Consider the following 15,552-nt stretch of genomic DNA (forward strand, 5'->3'; position numbering starts at 1 on the left):
GTCAACACTTTAGTCATTACTTTCTTAACTCTGCTGTATCTTTCACTAATGGAAAAGGATCCTAGTTTTCTGTGATAAAACGCCAAACTTCTCTTATTGAAAATACATAAAAATTTGTGTTCTTCCACGAACAAAATGAAACACTGAACTTTAGTTTCCCTGGCCACAATATATATAGGTGGCAGTTGAACACAATGTTTTATTGACCTACAGTAGAACCCCATTTATCAGAGCCTCTATTATCTGGCTTTCCATGTTAATCAAACCACCAGCTGCCCAGGGCTGACTGCCTGAGCCTCCTCCCTATGGCTGACCACCCAAGCCTCTCTCAAATCTTAAAATAAGGGATAGAAAGCTCTTTGCCAGTTCTCCTGATTATCCGAATTTTTAATTATCCAATCTGGCCCTGGTCCGAATTAGATTGGATAAGTTGGGTTTCACTGTAAATTTAAGGCACATTTGAAAATCAACCACAAGAGGGTTTGAATAAGATATACTAGCACTTCCAGTAAAATTTAGTTAATGTATGTTTTTATTTTTTCACAAAATGTAAAGACTAACGATTCTCTGTAAAAATGCAAATTCCTCATCTTCTCATGGCAAATGGATTTCTTGGATCTCTGCTGATGAGTGGAAGTTAATTTTAGTGGTTAAAGCAGTAGACTGCTATTTGTTCATAGAAATCATGGTGCAATAACTTTTGGTAACTGCATTGAGCCTCATCAGTAGCTAGCTTTTGTTATTTGTGACCTAACTGTTGGCTTGAATATTACCAGCCAGTCACTGCAGGGAAAGGAATAGTCATGCATACAATAGGAACTGATGGTCATGGCCAGTATGTGTTGGGGGAGTCTGTCAATAAATGGGCATGTGTAGTTTGTCTTTACTGGTCAGCAGCCTTTTTCTTTTGTTTTTAGTATGTCTGGCAGTAATCTTGAAACTTGCAAGTCTTACTCTGCAGCAGATTCCATGTACATTTTGAGGAGTTGTTTGATTATTTGAAGGAAAAATCAATTTACCTAATGATATGCAACTGGGAGAAAGATGGTCTGCAGTTGTAAGATCTGAGACCTCTTTTGCAATAAGCAGCAGCAACAGCCATGAGCTAAGAAGCAGAGAGTTACATCCCTGCATTCCATCTAAATTGCATTAAAACAGTGTAATATCAGGTTCTTGAGAAGGTACTCCTGTCCTAATATTATCCACCATCACCAGATAAAGAAACAGATCTTAAGATGTTTAAATAAAACTTTTTCATAACATTCTGTCTGACAAGGAACCACTTATCAACAGTTGTGATTGTAAAATCTATTCTTATAGTTTTGCCTTTGTGCTCCCTACTTCTCTACTGTTCATCTATATGGTCTGTCTGATTCTTTGATTGTTTGTCTGTTGCATAACTAATTTTGCAAGATTTAAATCAATTGAGGAGGTGTGGTATGATTGGTTAAAGAATTGTTTCATAATGGGCTAGGATTGGTGAAAAATATTGTTTTGTAGTACTTTAGTTTAAAATGATTGGTTAAGGTATAGCTAAGCAGGACTCAAGTTTAACTATATAAACTGGGGTCCAAAAGGAAGTTCTTTGATATCTAACTCCAGGACGCAGCCCAAGATCAGAGCTGTCAGACCTTAATACTTTGCCAATTATATTGCACAGAAGCTGGATCCCCCGATGACCTGATCCTGACTTGCCAGCAGGAAAAGTTTGTCTGCCTTATTGGGAGTGGTAAGCATTTTATGCTTAGTTTGTGTATTCTGTTTGGTAACTGTTAATAAACAGAGGTTAAGGATGTTACTGTTTAAGGTAAAAGACCCTACATACCCACAGAAGATTATGCTTTGAGCCTGAGGAACTGGTACGCGTAGGTGCCTTTCGCCTGGAGCTCTAGGAACTGGGAAAAGGTGGGAGTGCCTAAATAAACTGGGTTATGCCTTGAGCCCATGGAAGTGTAAAAGGGGGGTGCTCTAGAGTGTGCAAGTAACACAGTGTATTGACTTAATGTTTTAAAGGTTCTTATAAAATGGATGACGTTTGCTTATGCACGGTCTACTTTCAAAGAGACCTTTTTATGTAATTCTTTCCTGGTTCTTCAGTGTGAAATCTGGATATCTTGCAAGTCTGTTTAACAGCTTTTGTACTCTTGGGATTCTGTTGATGACTTTCACAACCCAAGATTAATACACAACTAGATTTTTTTTTTTTTTTAAAGCATATGATCAAATCCCATTCACAACATACACCTTGTAGGAGTAAAGGCTGGTAGTTTTAAAAGTGATCTGAGGTGGGTTTGCTCCATTCTATACCTGGTTTCAGAGTTTATTTTTCCTGAAACCATTAATCTGTACCTTTTAACAATACAGGAAGATATATTTGATGCACTCTGCTCTAAGTTTAGGTGATGTCAATTCTTGAATAAGAAACATAGAATAATGAACATGGGTCTTAGCAATTAAATAAAAGAGAAATTGATTGTCCACTCAAAGGAGACCACATTTTCTAATGGTTGGAGTGACAATCTGGGAGTCTCTAGTTCTGTAAAGATAAATATCATGTTATAAGTAGAGGCATAACTATGCAAATGAGATGATGTAAAATTAGCATGAGAGTGATTATACATTCAAGTTCTGAGCATGCCCAGTGTTAGCCTGATGTTTCCAGAAGCCTGAGCTGTTTGCTTGTGTAGTTAATAAAAGTGTGTGCTAGATGCTGTACAAACATACATGAGAAAATACTGGGTTAAATCCATTTAGGAGTAACTCTGTTCACTTCAATCCTACCTTTTCTCAGTCTCCTGGGGAGGAAAAAACAAAAGCATAGAATAAGTTCCAATATTTTAAAAATCCTACTTGCTTTTTGGACATTAATTAGCAAAAATGTGCACAAATGTATCTGAATGTCTTTTGGAGGACAATACTTCTTTCCCCCACCCCCCCCCTTCCTGGATTGGACATTGGAGGGGGTGTTGTCTTCACATCTCCTATTCCTGCCTCATCCCACTTCTTCCTCCTCTCCCATCCCACTCCTTCTCCATCTCGGAGCAGCACCGCATCTGACTCTCCTCTCCTCTTCCATCCATGTTGCTGTCATCTACCATCCACTCAACTCCTTCCCATCAGCCTTCCTCTCTGATTTTGATTGATGCTTCTCTCTTCCTCTCATCACTGAGGATGAGTGTGGGAGTTTGTGAATTCAACTTCCATGTTGATGACCCACTCTGCCCCTTAGGTGCATAGTTCCTCTCCTCTTCTTTTGATCTTCAGTCCTGGTTCAAGTCTCCCACTTGCCAAAAGAGCTATTCACTTGACTTAGTCTTCACCAGGCAATGCTCTCTCATGGTTGCAGAGATCTCCCTCTCTGACCAGCACCTGATAATGCTGAAAGAGACCAATCAGCCCCTATCCTCATGCCCCATCACTTGGCCTTTCCTTGACTTCCAGTCCATCAGCATTGATGACGACTTATCTGCTCTCAGTCTTCTCCTCCCTGCCCTCTCTTCCCTTTCCTCCATTGATATGGTTGTTGGTTCTCTCCATGCGTCACTCTCCTCGGCCTTTGATTCTTACACTTCTCTCCCATCACCAAGTTCACCTGGCCAATACCCAGCCTTGGCTCACCTCCAACATCCACCTCCCCCACTCCTGCCTTCATGCTGTGGAGCATCTCTGGTGGAAATTACCTGATCAGGATGACTTCAACCACTACATAATTGTTCTCTTCTCTTTAATATTTGTCATCTTCCTATGTCAACTATATGTCTCGAACTTAATTGAATCTGACACCCACAATCCCAGCCACATTTTCACCACTTTTGACTCACTCCTCAAACCCTCTCCTTCTCCTGCCTCCAATTCTCCTCTCTGAAGAGGATCTGACCAATTTTTTCTAAGAAACAATTGACAAAATATGATGTGGCCATCCCCTTTCCCTCAGCTCACCTTCCCTTCTCCTCCCCCCCCCCCCCCCGACAGCTCTCTCCTCCTTCTCATCGCAGACATAGAAGTTTCTCATCTGCTCTCATCCTGTAATCTCTCCACTAGCCCCCATCCCATCTCCTGATTGAACTCATGCCCACTTTCATCCCCTCCCCACCCCCCTTACTCTTTTCCTTACTCTTCTCTTCTGGCTCTTCCCCTCATGTACATACATGCTTTAGTCTCATGTAAAAAAAAAAAAAAAAAAAAAAAAAACGTGACTGCCTTTGCCTCTCCAACTACCGCCCCATCACCCTTCTCCCTTTCATCTCTAAACTCATTGATTGTGCTGTTTAAAATTGCTGCCTAGAATTTCTCTCCACTAATTCCATTCTTGACCATCTCCAATCTGGCTTTCAACCTTTGCACTCCACTGAAATGGCTCCTGACTATGTTTCTAATAGAGACTTCTTAGTTAAAGCTCGGAACCACTACACCATTCCCATCCTCTTTGACCTGTAAGCTTCCTTTGACAGTCTTCCATGCTGTTCTTGAAATCTTGTCCATCCTTGGCTTCTGTGGCTCTTCTCCTCGTTCTCCTCCTACCTCTCCAATTGCTCCTTCAAAAGATTCTCCTTATCTCCTCTCCAGTTTCCTGTGATGGTTCAATAGGGCTTTGTCTTTGGTTTCCTTCTCTTCTTCCTCTACACTTTATCTGCAGGTAATCTCACATACAGACACAACTGAGACCTCATAGAGATAGTAGATCTACCTCTCTACCCCAGACCTGTTTCCTCCTGCCCAAACTAAACCCTTTCCCTATTTCTCAGACATCTCCTCATGGAGTTCTGGCTGTCAGCTCAAGTTAGACATAGTTAAAATAGAACTCCTCATCTTCCCTCCTTTTTTCTCCTCCCCACCTCCTTTCTTGATCATTTTGGACAACATCATCCTGCCTGTCACTCAGGCCCATAACCAGGCATTGTCTTTGAATTGGACCTTTTTCTTGATTCTCACATCCTTGAGTCTTTTGCTGCATAACAATCTCTAAGATAAGATATATTTCCTATCCACCCACACCGCTAGAATTCTCTTCCAGGCTCTCACCATCTCATTTCTTAATTACTGCTACATCCTTTCCTCTGGCCTTGACCAATGGAATCTTGCCCCTCATATCCATTCAGAATGTTGCTGCAAAGATCATGCTCCAATCCTGTCACTTTGACCATGTCACTGCTCTCTTTGAATCTCACCACTGGCTCTCTATTGCATCAAAAAGAGGCTGCTAATCTCCATTTTCCAGGCCCTTCATGACCTATCCTAACCCTACCTATTCTCTCTCTGTGGCTATCAGGATGTTGACTCCCATCTCCAATCAACCAATGATATCAGTCACCATTGCCCACTTGTTACATTTTCAAACCAGCATCTTCATGCTTTCTACCGTGCTGCTCTCACTCTTGGGAGGAATGCACTATAAACATCTGCAAAGCTATCTCACTATCCTTTTTCCAAACCCTCCTTAAAACTCTCCTCTGCTGTAGTGCCTATAAAACGCTGGTGTGCCTATCATGCTGACCAATGTTGTCTGTTTCCTTGTGATCCCCCATTTCTCTGTATCCATCTGTTGTCTCTTGTATTATATTTAGATTGTAAGCCGTTTGGGGCAGGGTCTGTCTTTTTTGTTCAGTTTGTACTGCACTTAGTGCAATGGGATCCTGCTCCATGACTGGGGCTCCTAGGTGGCATGGTCCTACAAATACAAATTAATAATATGGTTGCAAAGGAGGAAATCGTTTACAAAAAAAGCCACCCCGTGTGGCACTGAAAGCAGAACTGGCCATAATGGTTAAGTGTAGAATTATGAAATACAAAACCCAAAATGCTTCCTAAACTTAGGTCTAATAGGGATGCGACAAATCCATGCTGCATGGGTGGGAGTTTCTTCAAGTTCCATGTATAAAAGCATTCTCTATTCAGTGAATACCAAATCTGAATAATCAATGTCCTGTGATCTTTGTGAGAGCACACTGTGGCTTTCAGACTTGGAGTTGGCTTTTGGTTTGCACCACCAATGAATTAGGGTATTTGGAGTATGAACTATACATATCTTCTGCTTGTTGTCGCTGAGAAATGTGCAGAACTCGTCATGGAAGTAGATGATGTTCGTTGGTTAGTCTATATATCTCTCACACACACACACACACACACACACACACACACACACACACACACACACACACACACACACACACACACACACACACACACACACACACACACACACACACACACACACAGAGCGCTAGCTAGCTCCCAACTTGCAAGACTGCAATATGTGACTGTCTGAAAATGGCCAATATCCTGTCTGTTTTATTAAATTTCTATAGGCAGATGGGACTGCTAGTTAATCAACAAAACTTGCAGCAGAGGAATGGCTGTGGCCCAGGAACTACCATTGACTTTTTATGATAGTCACTGGACGGGGTGTAGTGGTACTGGATAGTCAGAAAACAGAATACTAGATGTTGCTGGACAGTGACACCAGAGCCTGGGAAGAAGTTGGTATGCAGATGACCCCGGTGGCACCCTCTCCCACTGAAAAGACTAAAAAAGCTATGGTGCTTGAGCTGTACAATAATGTTTTTTGCATAGTGCTCATTAACGAGAACCCTACTGGGGGGGCAAGCGAGGATGGAGGAGAATGTCAACATGATGCTGATTCTCATTGCCCTTTGACAGCACAACAGATTTTTCTACACTGCCAAACAGAGCATAAATTGAAGGGGCAGAGATGAAAGAACTGCTTTAGACTCTTTTCCACAGCTAGCAGAGCCTGCCATCAGAAACTCGAGCTATCTTATTTTGTGTCTGATCATCTCAGCAAGTTGAGACTTTTGGGATTAGGCTGATGTGCATTGTGCATACTCTGAGTTGAAAATGAATAACATCAGACTTATGGCATTCTCTAAAAAGCCTGTGTGAGGATGGATTAAACATGGCCGAAGCATGTGGAGTACATTTTCTTATGTAGAGTTGGGGAATACCGTTCATAAATAGTGCAGTTGTCTTCATTCCCCAATCCTATCCTGTTACCCCCATTGGGTTGGATTCTGCTCCATGGGAAATCAGTAACAGTTTTGCCATTACTTCAGTGGGAACAGAATTGGGCTCTGTTCAATATAGGGCCTGATCCTGCTTTCCATATCTGGCAAATTGGCACTGAAATCAATAGGGATTGTGTTTTAAGTAAGGACATGGGCTCAAACCTTTATATGGTAAGCACCTTGAGTCAGGGATCTTGTCTTCCTACCTGTGCAAAGCACCATGCTTATCAGTGGTGACCAAAGAAGGAGATTTGTGTTTGAATGTGGGGCTCATCCAATCACTTAGTCTGTGGTTACAAACATGCCACAACTATCTCACTTTGGGCTAGAAAGATTATCCTCAAACAAATTGCTTCAGCAGCCTATGAAAATTAATTTTTTTTGTCTTTTGGTGACTATTTCGGTGCAAGACATGAGAGTTGCGGACAAAGACTGCGTACTGGAATCAACGCTCCCCCCCCCCCCCCGATTCTCTAGACAACTCTGAACAATGGGACAAACAAACTTCAGTTCATTAGCTGAAATGCTGACTTGCTTATTTTGCAGAAAGAGGTAGCATGACATCTTATGGCTGAACAGCATTCACATGAGGGGTAAGTAACATTTTACTTAAAAAGCCAGATGTGAAATTCAAGTATTGTGTGTGCAGGAACTCCTTCAATGTATTTCCTGCTAAGGGAATAGAATCAATTGTGTAGAGCAAGATGGGGGTGGAAGGAGGAATGTGTGTGGGAGAGTTGCCTTTCTGAAAAGAGTTCCTAGCCCTAGATCAATAATTTTCCATCAGAAAAAGGATCAAAGGCCCTTCATTACAGAAATAAAGTGAGATGATTAATGTCTTAATATTTTCCAGCTGAAGGGGAACACTTCTTTTATATTTTTCTTTTCTCTCTCCTTTGAAGGGGGAGCAATTTTTACCATCAGTTCTATTGACTTCAGTGGTGCATGAGGTATAAGAAGAATTCAGACTATTTTGGCAGTGGATTTAGTGCTAATGAATTGGAGAGAGTGAGCTGGGCACAGGGACAAGCAGGTGCTGGAGAAATTCTGTCAATCTTGTATTGCAACATCACTGGCATTCAACTTATTAGAGCAGTCACTGCACAATGTGATGAGCTTATTTCATGTGTGTGTCCAGAAACTAGGATAAGAATGCCACACTTGTCACTTGAGAACCAGATTAAAATTTGAACTCTGGTCATCAGAGGTGAAGGATAGTATGCTATCACACTGCACACATTGTGGTATTCTACAATAGAACCCTTTTAGGACATATAACTAAATTCTGCATCATATCCTTCACCTGTATTTGTCATAGGACTTTGATTATAACCATTAAAGTCTATAATTTTTTTTAAATTTTTGCTCAGAGAAACAAAAGCCTGCATTTGAATATAGGAGAGTCTATAATAAAGTTATGAAATGTGATCTGGAACAAATACTTTCCACAGATTGTTTGGATAAACTGATTTCTAGTGTAAAACTCCATTTATGCTTTTGTCCGTGTGTCGTCTTCCCCCCCCCCCTCCCCCCTTCCAGAATTGCATCCACTTACTCAAGGATGAATTTTGGTCACTAGATTTCATAATAACCTCCAACTGTGGGATTTGGCCAGGAATAAAACAAGACTAACTTGTTCCCTAATAAGAGCATCAATCCACTTAAACAAAACAAAAAACCTGCCATCTTAAATAGAAATCTCAAATTCCTATTTTTTTGGAAAAACATATTTTGACTTCATACTAGACATGGGTATGTATAGAGTGCCTCACAAGATTGTAAAGAGGGACAGAGGATGTCAGAACACGATGAGTGGAAGGAGCAGGGTTGACTATGCACCCTGTTAACAAGCAGAACATGATGACCTGTTTCATGATCAGGGTAAAATAAAAGGCTTTCTGAAGATCAGTAGGAGAAACTGAACTACGGTTTGTGTGAGTGCAACTCCATGGATTTCTATAATTAGATGAGACAGTCACACATGTAGCCTAAGAATATCAAATCAAATGAGTTTAGAAAGAATTAAAAGAATGAGAGCAAGACATGACTGGGTCCTATTCCATAAATATCTGCAATTGATTTTTAACTCCAAAGATGCAATGCTCATTTGTCATATTCTACCGACTATGGATTTTGTACAATATACTATAGTAGAACTGCCTGCCACTCAAAAACAACTTTAACAGGAATCAGCCTTACCCACTGGAACTTGCACCTTTGACTATATAGATACATGCCAATCTTGTCCACTCATATTTGCTTATGAAGTACAAAAGGTTATCATAGAAACTATTTTTGACTGCAGTGATCCAGGAAATCTGCAGAATAGTGTCCATAATTAGTCGTGCAAAGAATCTGTTTAAACTTCAATGAGGACATGCTTATATTTGAAACAACATGCCTTCGATATGAAAATACATTATAGGGACTGGTATAGGTTGGAAAAATGCATATTTATTAATCAAGGACAGCTGCTTTTTGGCTTGCTAACACAAATTCTGCGGATATAAATTCAGACAAAGGGGTCAACCTAGAACTCTCAAAATTTGAAGTATTTAAGAAGATAAATCAGAACTCTAAACTGCAGCAATGCATAGCTGAATTAATGCCCATTAAAGTATATGGGAGTCTTTCCAAACTTCAGTGGACATTGGTTTAGATCCTTACATTGGTATAGCTGATTTGACTTCAGTGATTTTAGTCTGGATTTATTCCAATGTCAGGGAGATCGGAATAAAGTCACAATTCTGTGTTAATTAACACTCATTTAAGTATGGAAACTATCTATAGTATGTATTCTATAATGTTAAGCTGGAAGAAATACCTTTTTATATCTTCCATTTTAAGAAATTAAAGCAGATTAAAATGATGTAGTATTCTGAATTTGGTTGGCGTAGAGAACTTTAATAAAATAGGAAAAAGTGTTCTGAATTGGCCCTCGTTTTTTCACAAAGTTTCCATCTTTTCTCCTTTGGGACAATCCATTGAATTGAAATAATGTCTCAACTTGTGGCTTCCCATTTGCCACCGTAGTGAAATCATCACCGTGGAAGGGCATCATACTGTCAGGTGCCATATCTCTAAGCTGTAGCTTTTTTATGGCTGAAGCATGGACTACACTAATTACAGTTCATTTAACTGATAGTGCCAGATGTTGTCAGGTTAGGTGTTCCTCAGTGGCATAATATTTTACAGCATAAAGTACTTGGCAAAATCTCAGTTTTTACGTTTGTAGCAAGGCTCCTGGGGAAAATGATACAGATACATTTGTCCTCTATTTTGTCAGTCAAACATATTGTGATTTTTCTGCTACAACTTCACTGTTCCCTCATGTTACAAAAATAATTCCTCATTTAAAATATCCCTTGCTGAAAGCTGAAGTATTAAGTGTAGGCCCTAAGAAGTGAATGGGAGGTCAGGATCCTCAGTTCCTGAGAGGTAATAGCCCTTATTACATACAAGTACATTAAAAGAACATTATTAAGGTTGCAAAATGAAGGACCAAAAAATAATAAAATTCCAGAATTAGAGTTGCCTGTGCAACCTTAATTTAGGACCTGTGTGTGTATGCATTGTGATAGAACAACATGTGATCATGTAATGAAAGACTTTCTGCCCACTGACCCTTTGAGTCAATCAGAGCACGAGGCAGGGGAATATTATAAATACAGGAGTTACGCTGCTGTGTGTACTCAGCAGCTGATTAAGGCAGGATCAAAGTATGTCTTGTGTGACGGCTGGGTCCCAATACCTACGCCACTGTGGGTACAAGCTACTGATTTCTGTTTCATTAGCAACTGAGGACCGGTCAGCTATTAACCCAAGGGCTGGAATGCTGCTAGCTGTGAAGATCCTCAGATTGTTTGTTTGCAGACAGGGTTCTGAAGTATGTGGAAAAAATGGAGTTGCTGCCATTCCCCTCAAGCTCTGAAGAGTCCAGGTTACACACACCCACTACATACTATGGTCAAACTATGAAGACTGAGGAATCATCTTTGAATGAAAGTCCGATGAGAATGCATGTGTATATCTATGTGTATGGAGTAAAATATAGAGGTGTCAATATTAGAGCTAGCTGGAGGATGACAATTCCATTTTATAACTGCGTTTGAGTTTTCAGAATTTGTTTTTGTTATGCATTGGAACAAATCCAAATATTCAAAAACTCAAAGGCAGTTGCAAATGGAATTGTTTAAACATCCATTTTGGACTGAGAGAGCCAGGTTTTCAATCATAGACATAGGGTTAGAAGGGACCACAAGGATCATCTAGTTTAGTAACCCCCTGCCACGAGGCAGGATTTGTTGTATCTAAATCACTCAAGACAGACGGCTATCCAGCCTCCTTTTGAAAACCTCCCATGAAGAAGCTTCCACAACCTCCCTAGGCAGCCTGTTCTACTGTCCTACTCTTCTTTCCTGAAATTTAATCTAAATCTGCTATGCCGCAATTTGAACCCATTGCCTCTTGTCCTGCCTTCTGCGGTAAAAGAGAACAACTTTTCTCCATCTTTTTTATGGCAGCCTTTCAAGTATCTGAAGGCCGCTATTATGTCCTCCTGCTTAATCTCCTCTTTTTCAAACAAAACATATTAATTCCTTCAGCCTTTGCCCATATATGGCTTGTATTCCATCCCTCTGATCATCTTTGTCAGTCACTTCTGGATTCTTTCCAGTTTTTCTACATCTTATCTATACATTGACCAAAATTGGACAAAGTCCAGCTGAGGCTTAACCAGTGCCGAGTAGAGCGGTACTATCACCACACATGACTTGCATGCTATGCTGCTGTTAATGCAACCTAAAATTGCATTTCCCTTTTTTTGCAACAGCATCACATTGCTAACTCATGCTTTACTGTTTTTAGATAGTTTGGGTAGTTCTAAGAGTAGAATAAGTAGTTTGGGGGTTTGTTTTCTAGTAAACTCCCACCCCTCCACCCTATACCCACATGCAGATATTGGACTGTACCAAAGATTCTAGGCTTTAAAATTTGCACCTCCTGCCTGCGTTCCTTCTAGGGCCATGATGAACATCAATGCTGCCTCTACTGCTTGAGAGGAGCCACATTGCATCCAGGTGCAGTATCTGCCAATCCTTCTCGAGCAGTACCCAAGAGGGCAGGGCTTTTTGCCTCTGGAAGCACCTACTGGAAGTCGCCACAAGGCCTCATTTGGATCCAAGCTAAGCAAGTCATCTTCCCCTGGTACATAGGCCTGAGATAAGCAGGAGTGCCCCTTCAGCCACAGAGTTCATGTCTGGCACTGGCGGTACTGTACTATGGATCCTGTACTGGGGCCTACTGGGGAGGTAAGGAAACATGGCATTGTCTTCCACAAGCTCCAGTCTTGGAGAGGGAATATGCTCCAAACCTGCCCTGTCCCTGAGGGACACCATCGATTTTCCCTGTCTCATGCGCCTTCCAGCAAACTCTCACAACCAGCAATGGAGACAGAGCTGCTCTGTCTGTTCCAACTGTATCAATGGAGTGGGAGAGATTCCCGTCTTCCCTTCCAAATGCAGCAGTGGTTTCAGCATCCCCTTCACTCCCAGATGGCTTCCCTCAGTTCTAGGATCTCTTGCGCAGAGTGGCAGTGGAGCTTCACATCCTCCTGGAAGAGGTCCAGGATACTCAGCATCTGGTCCTAGCCATCTTTCACTTATCAGCACTGGGTAGAGTTGTGTTTCCCATCAATGATGCTATCCTCAAACCAGCCAGGACAGTCTGGCATACACCAACCACATGTACGCCTACCTCCAAAATGGAGAAGAGTTATTATGTACCTGCTAGGGGTCTGAGTTTCAGTTTTCTCCTCCCCCCCTCCCCCAACTATCTTGTGGTCCAGGCAGTGACGGAGAACTCTAGGCAGCAACATCCATGCTCCACTCCATCTGATGAGGAGGGAAAGAGATTGAATCTTCTGAGTTGCAAGGTCTTCTCATCAGTAGGCCTTCTGTTCAGGGTCTTGATCTACAAGGCATTGCTTGCCAAGTATGATTTCCTGAAATAATGTAAATTGGATGAATTTGCTGAAAAGCTACCCCAGCAAGACCAGGCAATGATAAACTAAGGAACTGGTGGTGAGGACGATGCTTCAATCAGCTGTGGATGCAGCAGATACTTCCTCATGGTCCATAGCTATAAGTATAGTCACGCAGAGGGAATTGTGGCTCCACTCCCCTGATTTCCCTAGGGAGGTACAAAATACCATGGAAGACCTCCCTTTCAATGAATCCCATCTTTTAAATAAAAAAAACCCAAATGATTCTCTCCACACTCTCAAGGACTCCAGAGCTATTCTGCATCCTTTGGGTATTTACACGCCTGCTCTGAAGAGTCAATTACACTGTCTTCTGCCATCTACACAACATTACAGGACCACCCAGTTCTTTAATCAGAGGCCCTACAAACCACTGTTGAAGCATCAAAAAATTCACAGATCACATCCTCTGGGTCTGCCTTCACAGCCCTCTTCCTCCCAGATGCAACCCTTACAGAAAAGATATTTCTGAAGAATCCTAGAGAGTTGTCATTCACTACCTACTACCATGCAAACCCTTCAATCCTTTCAGGGGTCGTCTAGCACTCTTGTTTGTAGTGCAATAACAATGGACAGATGGGAGCTAAATGTCATACACCATGGCTATGCAATTGAGTTCACCATGCTACCTCATCCTCATCCTTCCCCCATAATCTCTCCTCAGTGACCACTTTCATGACAGCATCCTCACCCAAGAGATGAACTCTTTACTATAAAAAAGAGCGATAGAGTGTGTCCCTCCCAGTACATCAAGGAACGGAGTTCTATTCAACCTACTTCCTGATACCCAAGAAAAAAGGAGACTGTTGGCTGATTCTCGGCCTTCGTCTTCAGTTGGCTTATCTGCAAGCCTAAGTTTTTTATGGTCATGCTAGCAGTGATCATCCTTTCATTAGAAAAAGATATGCTCTTGTTATGCAGGACGCCTACTTTAACATAGACCGTCATCCAGCCCACAGATGCTTCCTGAGGTTTATGGTTAGCTTACAATATTTCCGGTACAGAGTCCTTCCCTTCGACTTGCCATTGCTCCCAGAGTTTTCACCAAGGTTTTCTCCATTGTAGCGGCCCACATCAGGAGTTATGAGGTCTTCGTATTCCCATATCTCAACGACTGACTCCTAGAGGCACTGTCCAGATGCAGGGCCCAAGTTTCGACCTCCATGTTGCTTGGCCTCCTTTCTTCATTCAGGGAATGCTGCAAAATGCTGAATGCTGAAAAAAAATCAACCTTAAACCACACAATGCCTAGACTTTATAAGGGTCATCATCAACTCTGTCACAGTATGAGCCTACTTACCACGGAACGGGTTCCAGACTCTGCAAGAACTCATAAATCATGTAGTCAACAGTCTGTTGGTCATGGCCAGTACCTGCCTATCCCTCCTGGGCCACGTGGTCTTGTGCACATACGTCACTGCCTTCACTCTGGGTATCTGGAGGCAGCGAAGGAGAAGCAATCATCACACCATGGACATCAGGCTGACAGTTCTCCTCAAAGTCATCTCATGCCTCCACTGATGGAGGGAACTACATCAGGTCTGCTTAAGGGTTCCCTTCCTATCCCTCCTCCTCGGACAAGACGGTTATCAACGACATCTCCCTCCTAGGCTGGGGAGCGCACATGGCTGAACACGAGGCACAAGGAACATGGACTCCTTGGGAGTTCAGAATACACATCAATATTCTGGAGCTCGTTCTTCCAGGCCTTTCTCCACTCATCCGTTCCCATCATATTCTCTTCATGTCAGACAATACCACTGCTGTGTGCTACATTGACAAACAGGGGGCATGAGGTTGTCGGCTCTGTGCTCAGAAGCAGTCATTCTTTGCAACTGGTGCATTGCGCACCAGATCATCCTATTTCCCAGGACACAGAATGTGATTGCAGACCTGCTGAGCAGAGATGTCATGATTGACAACGAGTGGGGAAGTCCACAACACTGTACAACTGGACATCTTCAACAAATGGAGAACTCCATCCAGAGACCTCCACTCATCCCTCCTGTCTGCATCCTCGCACCCTCCTCCAACTTGGTTACTGATTGCTAGTCACCCTCAGTGGAATGCAATAAGGACCATCAGTTGAAGAAGAGGAGGAGGTTACTTAACTGTAACTGGAGGTTCTTCAAGATGTGTGGTCCCTATCTGTATTACACTTTCTGCCCTCCTTTCCCTCTGCTGCAGATCTGCTTGGTTTGTGATGGAGAAGGAACTGGAGAGGCAATCGGTCTGCCTCGCCCTTTATCAAGTCAGACAAAACTATGAGGAAAATCAGGGTGCGTGTGCGGACCAACGGGCACTACAACTTTCAAATTCTCTGGGTCCTGATGCATGGTGCACGTGTAAGCCCTCAATAGAATATGTATAAGGGCCACACATCTAAAAGAATCTCCAGTTACAGATAAGTAACTTCCTCTTTCTGAGCTCCTCAGGGGGCTGGTGTGGTCCTCAACATAAATTAGGGTAGCCAGGAGCTGCTCTAATTTA

At 42.1% G+C, this 15,552-nt stretch overlaps 1 long non-coding RNA gene across 1 annotated transcript; it reads left to right on the plus strand.

Annotated features, from left to right (window-relative positions):
* Positions 1-1,668: 1,668 nt before the first annotated feature.
* LOC137163734 (uncharacterized) lies at positions 1,669-8,046 on the plus strand. The gene is made up of 3 exons (XR_010922822.1): positions 1,669-1,729; positions 7,569-7,615; positions 7,925-8,046. It is a non-coding gene; the product is annotated as an uncharacterized lncRNA (long non-coding RNA).
* The last annotated feature ends 7,506 nt before the right edge of the window (positions 8,047-15,552 follow it).

This window comes from Emydura macquarii, unplaced genomic scaffold (genome assembly GCF_026122565.2).
Source record: "Emydura macquarii macquarii isolate MOO-44397 ecotype Brisbane River unplaced genomic scaffold, CSIRO-AGI_Emac_v2 contig_2636, whole genome shotgun sequence".
Lineage (NCBI taxonomy): Eukaryota > Metazoa > Chordata > Testudines > Chelidae > Emydura > Emydura macquarii.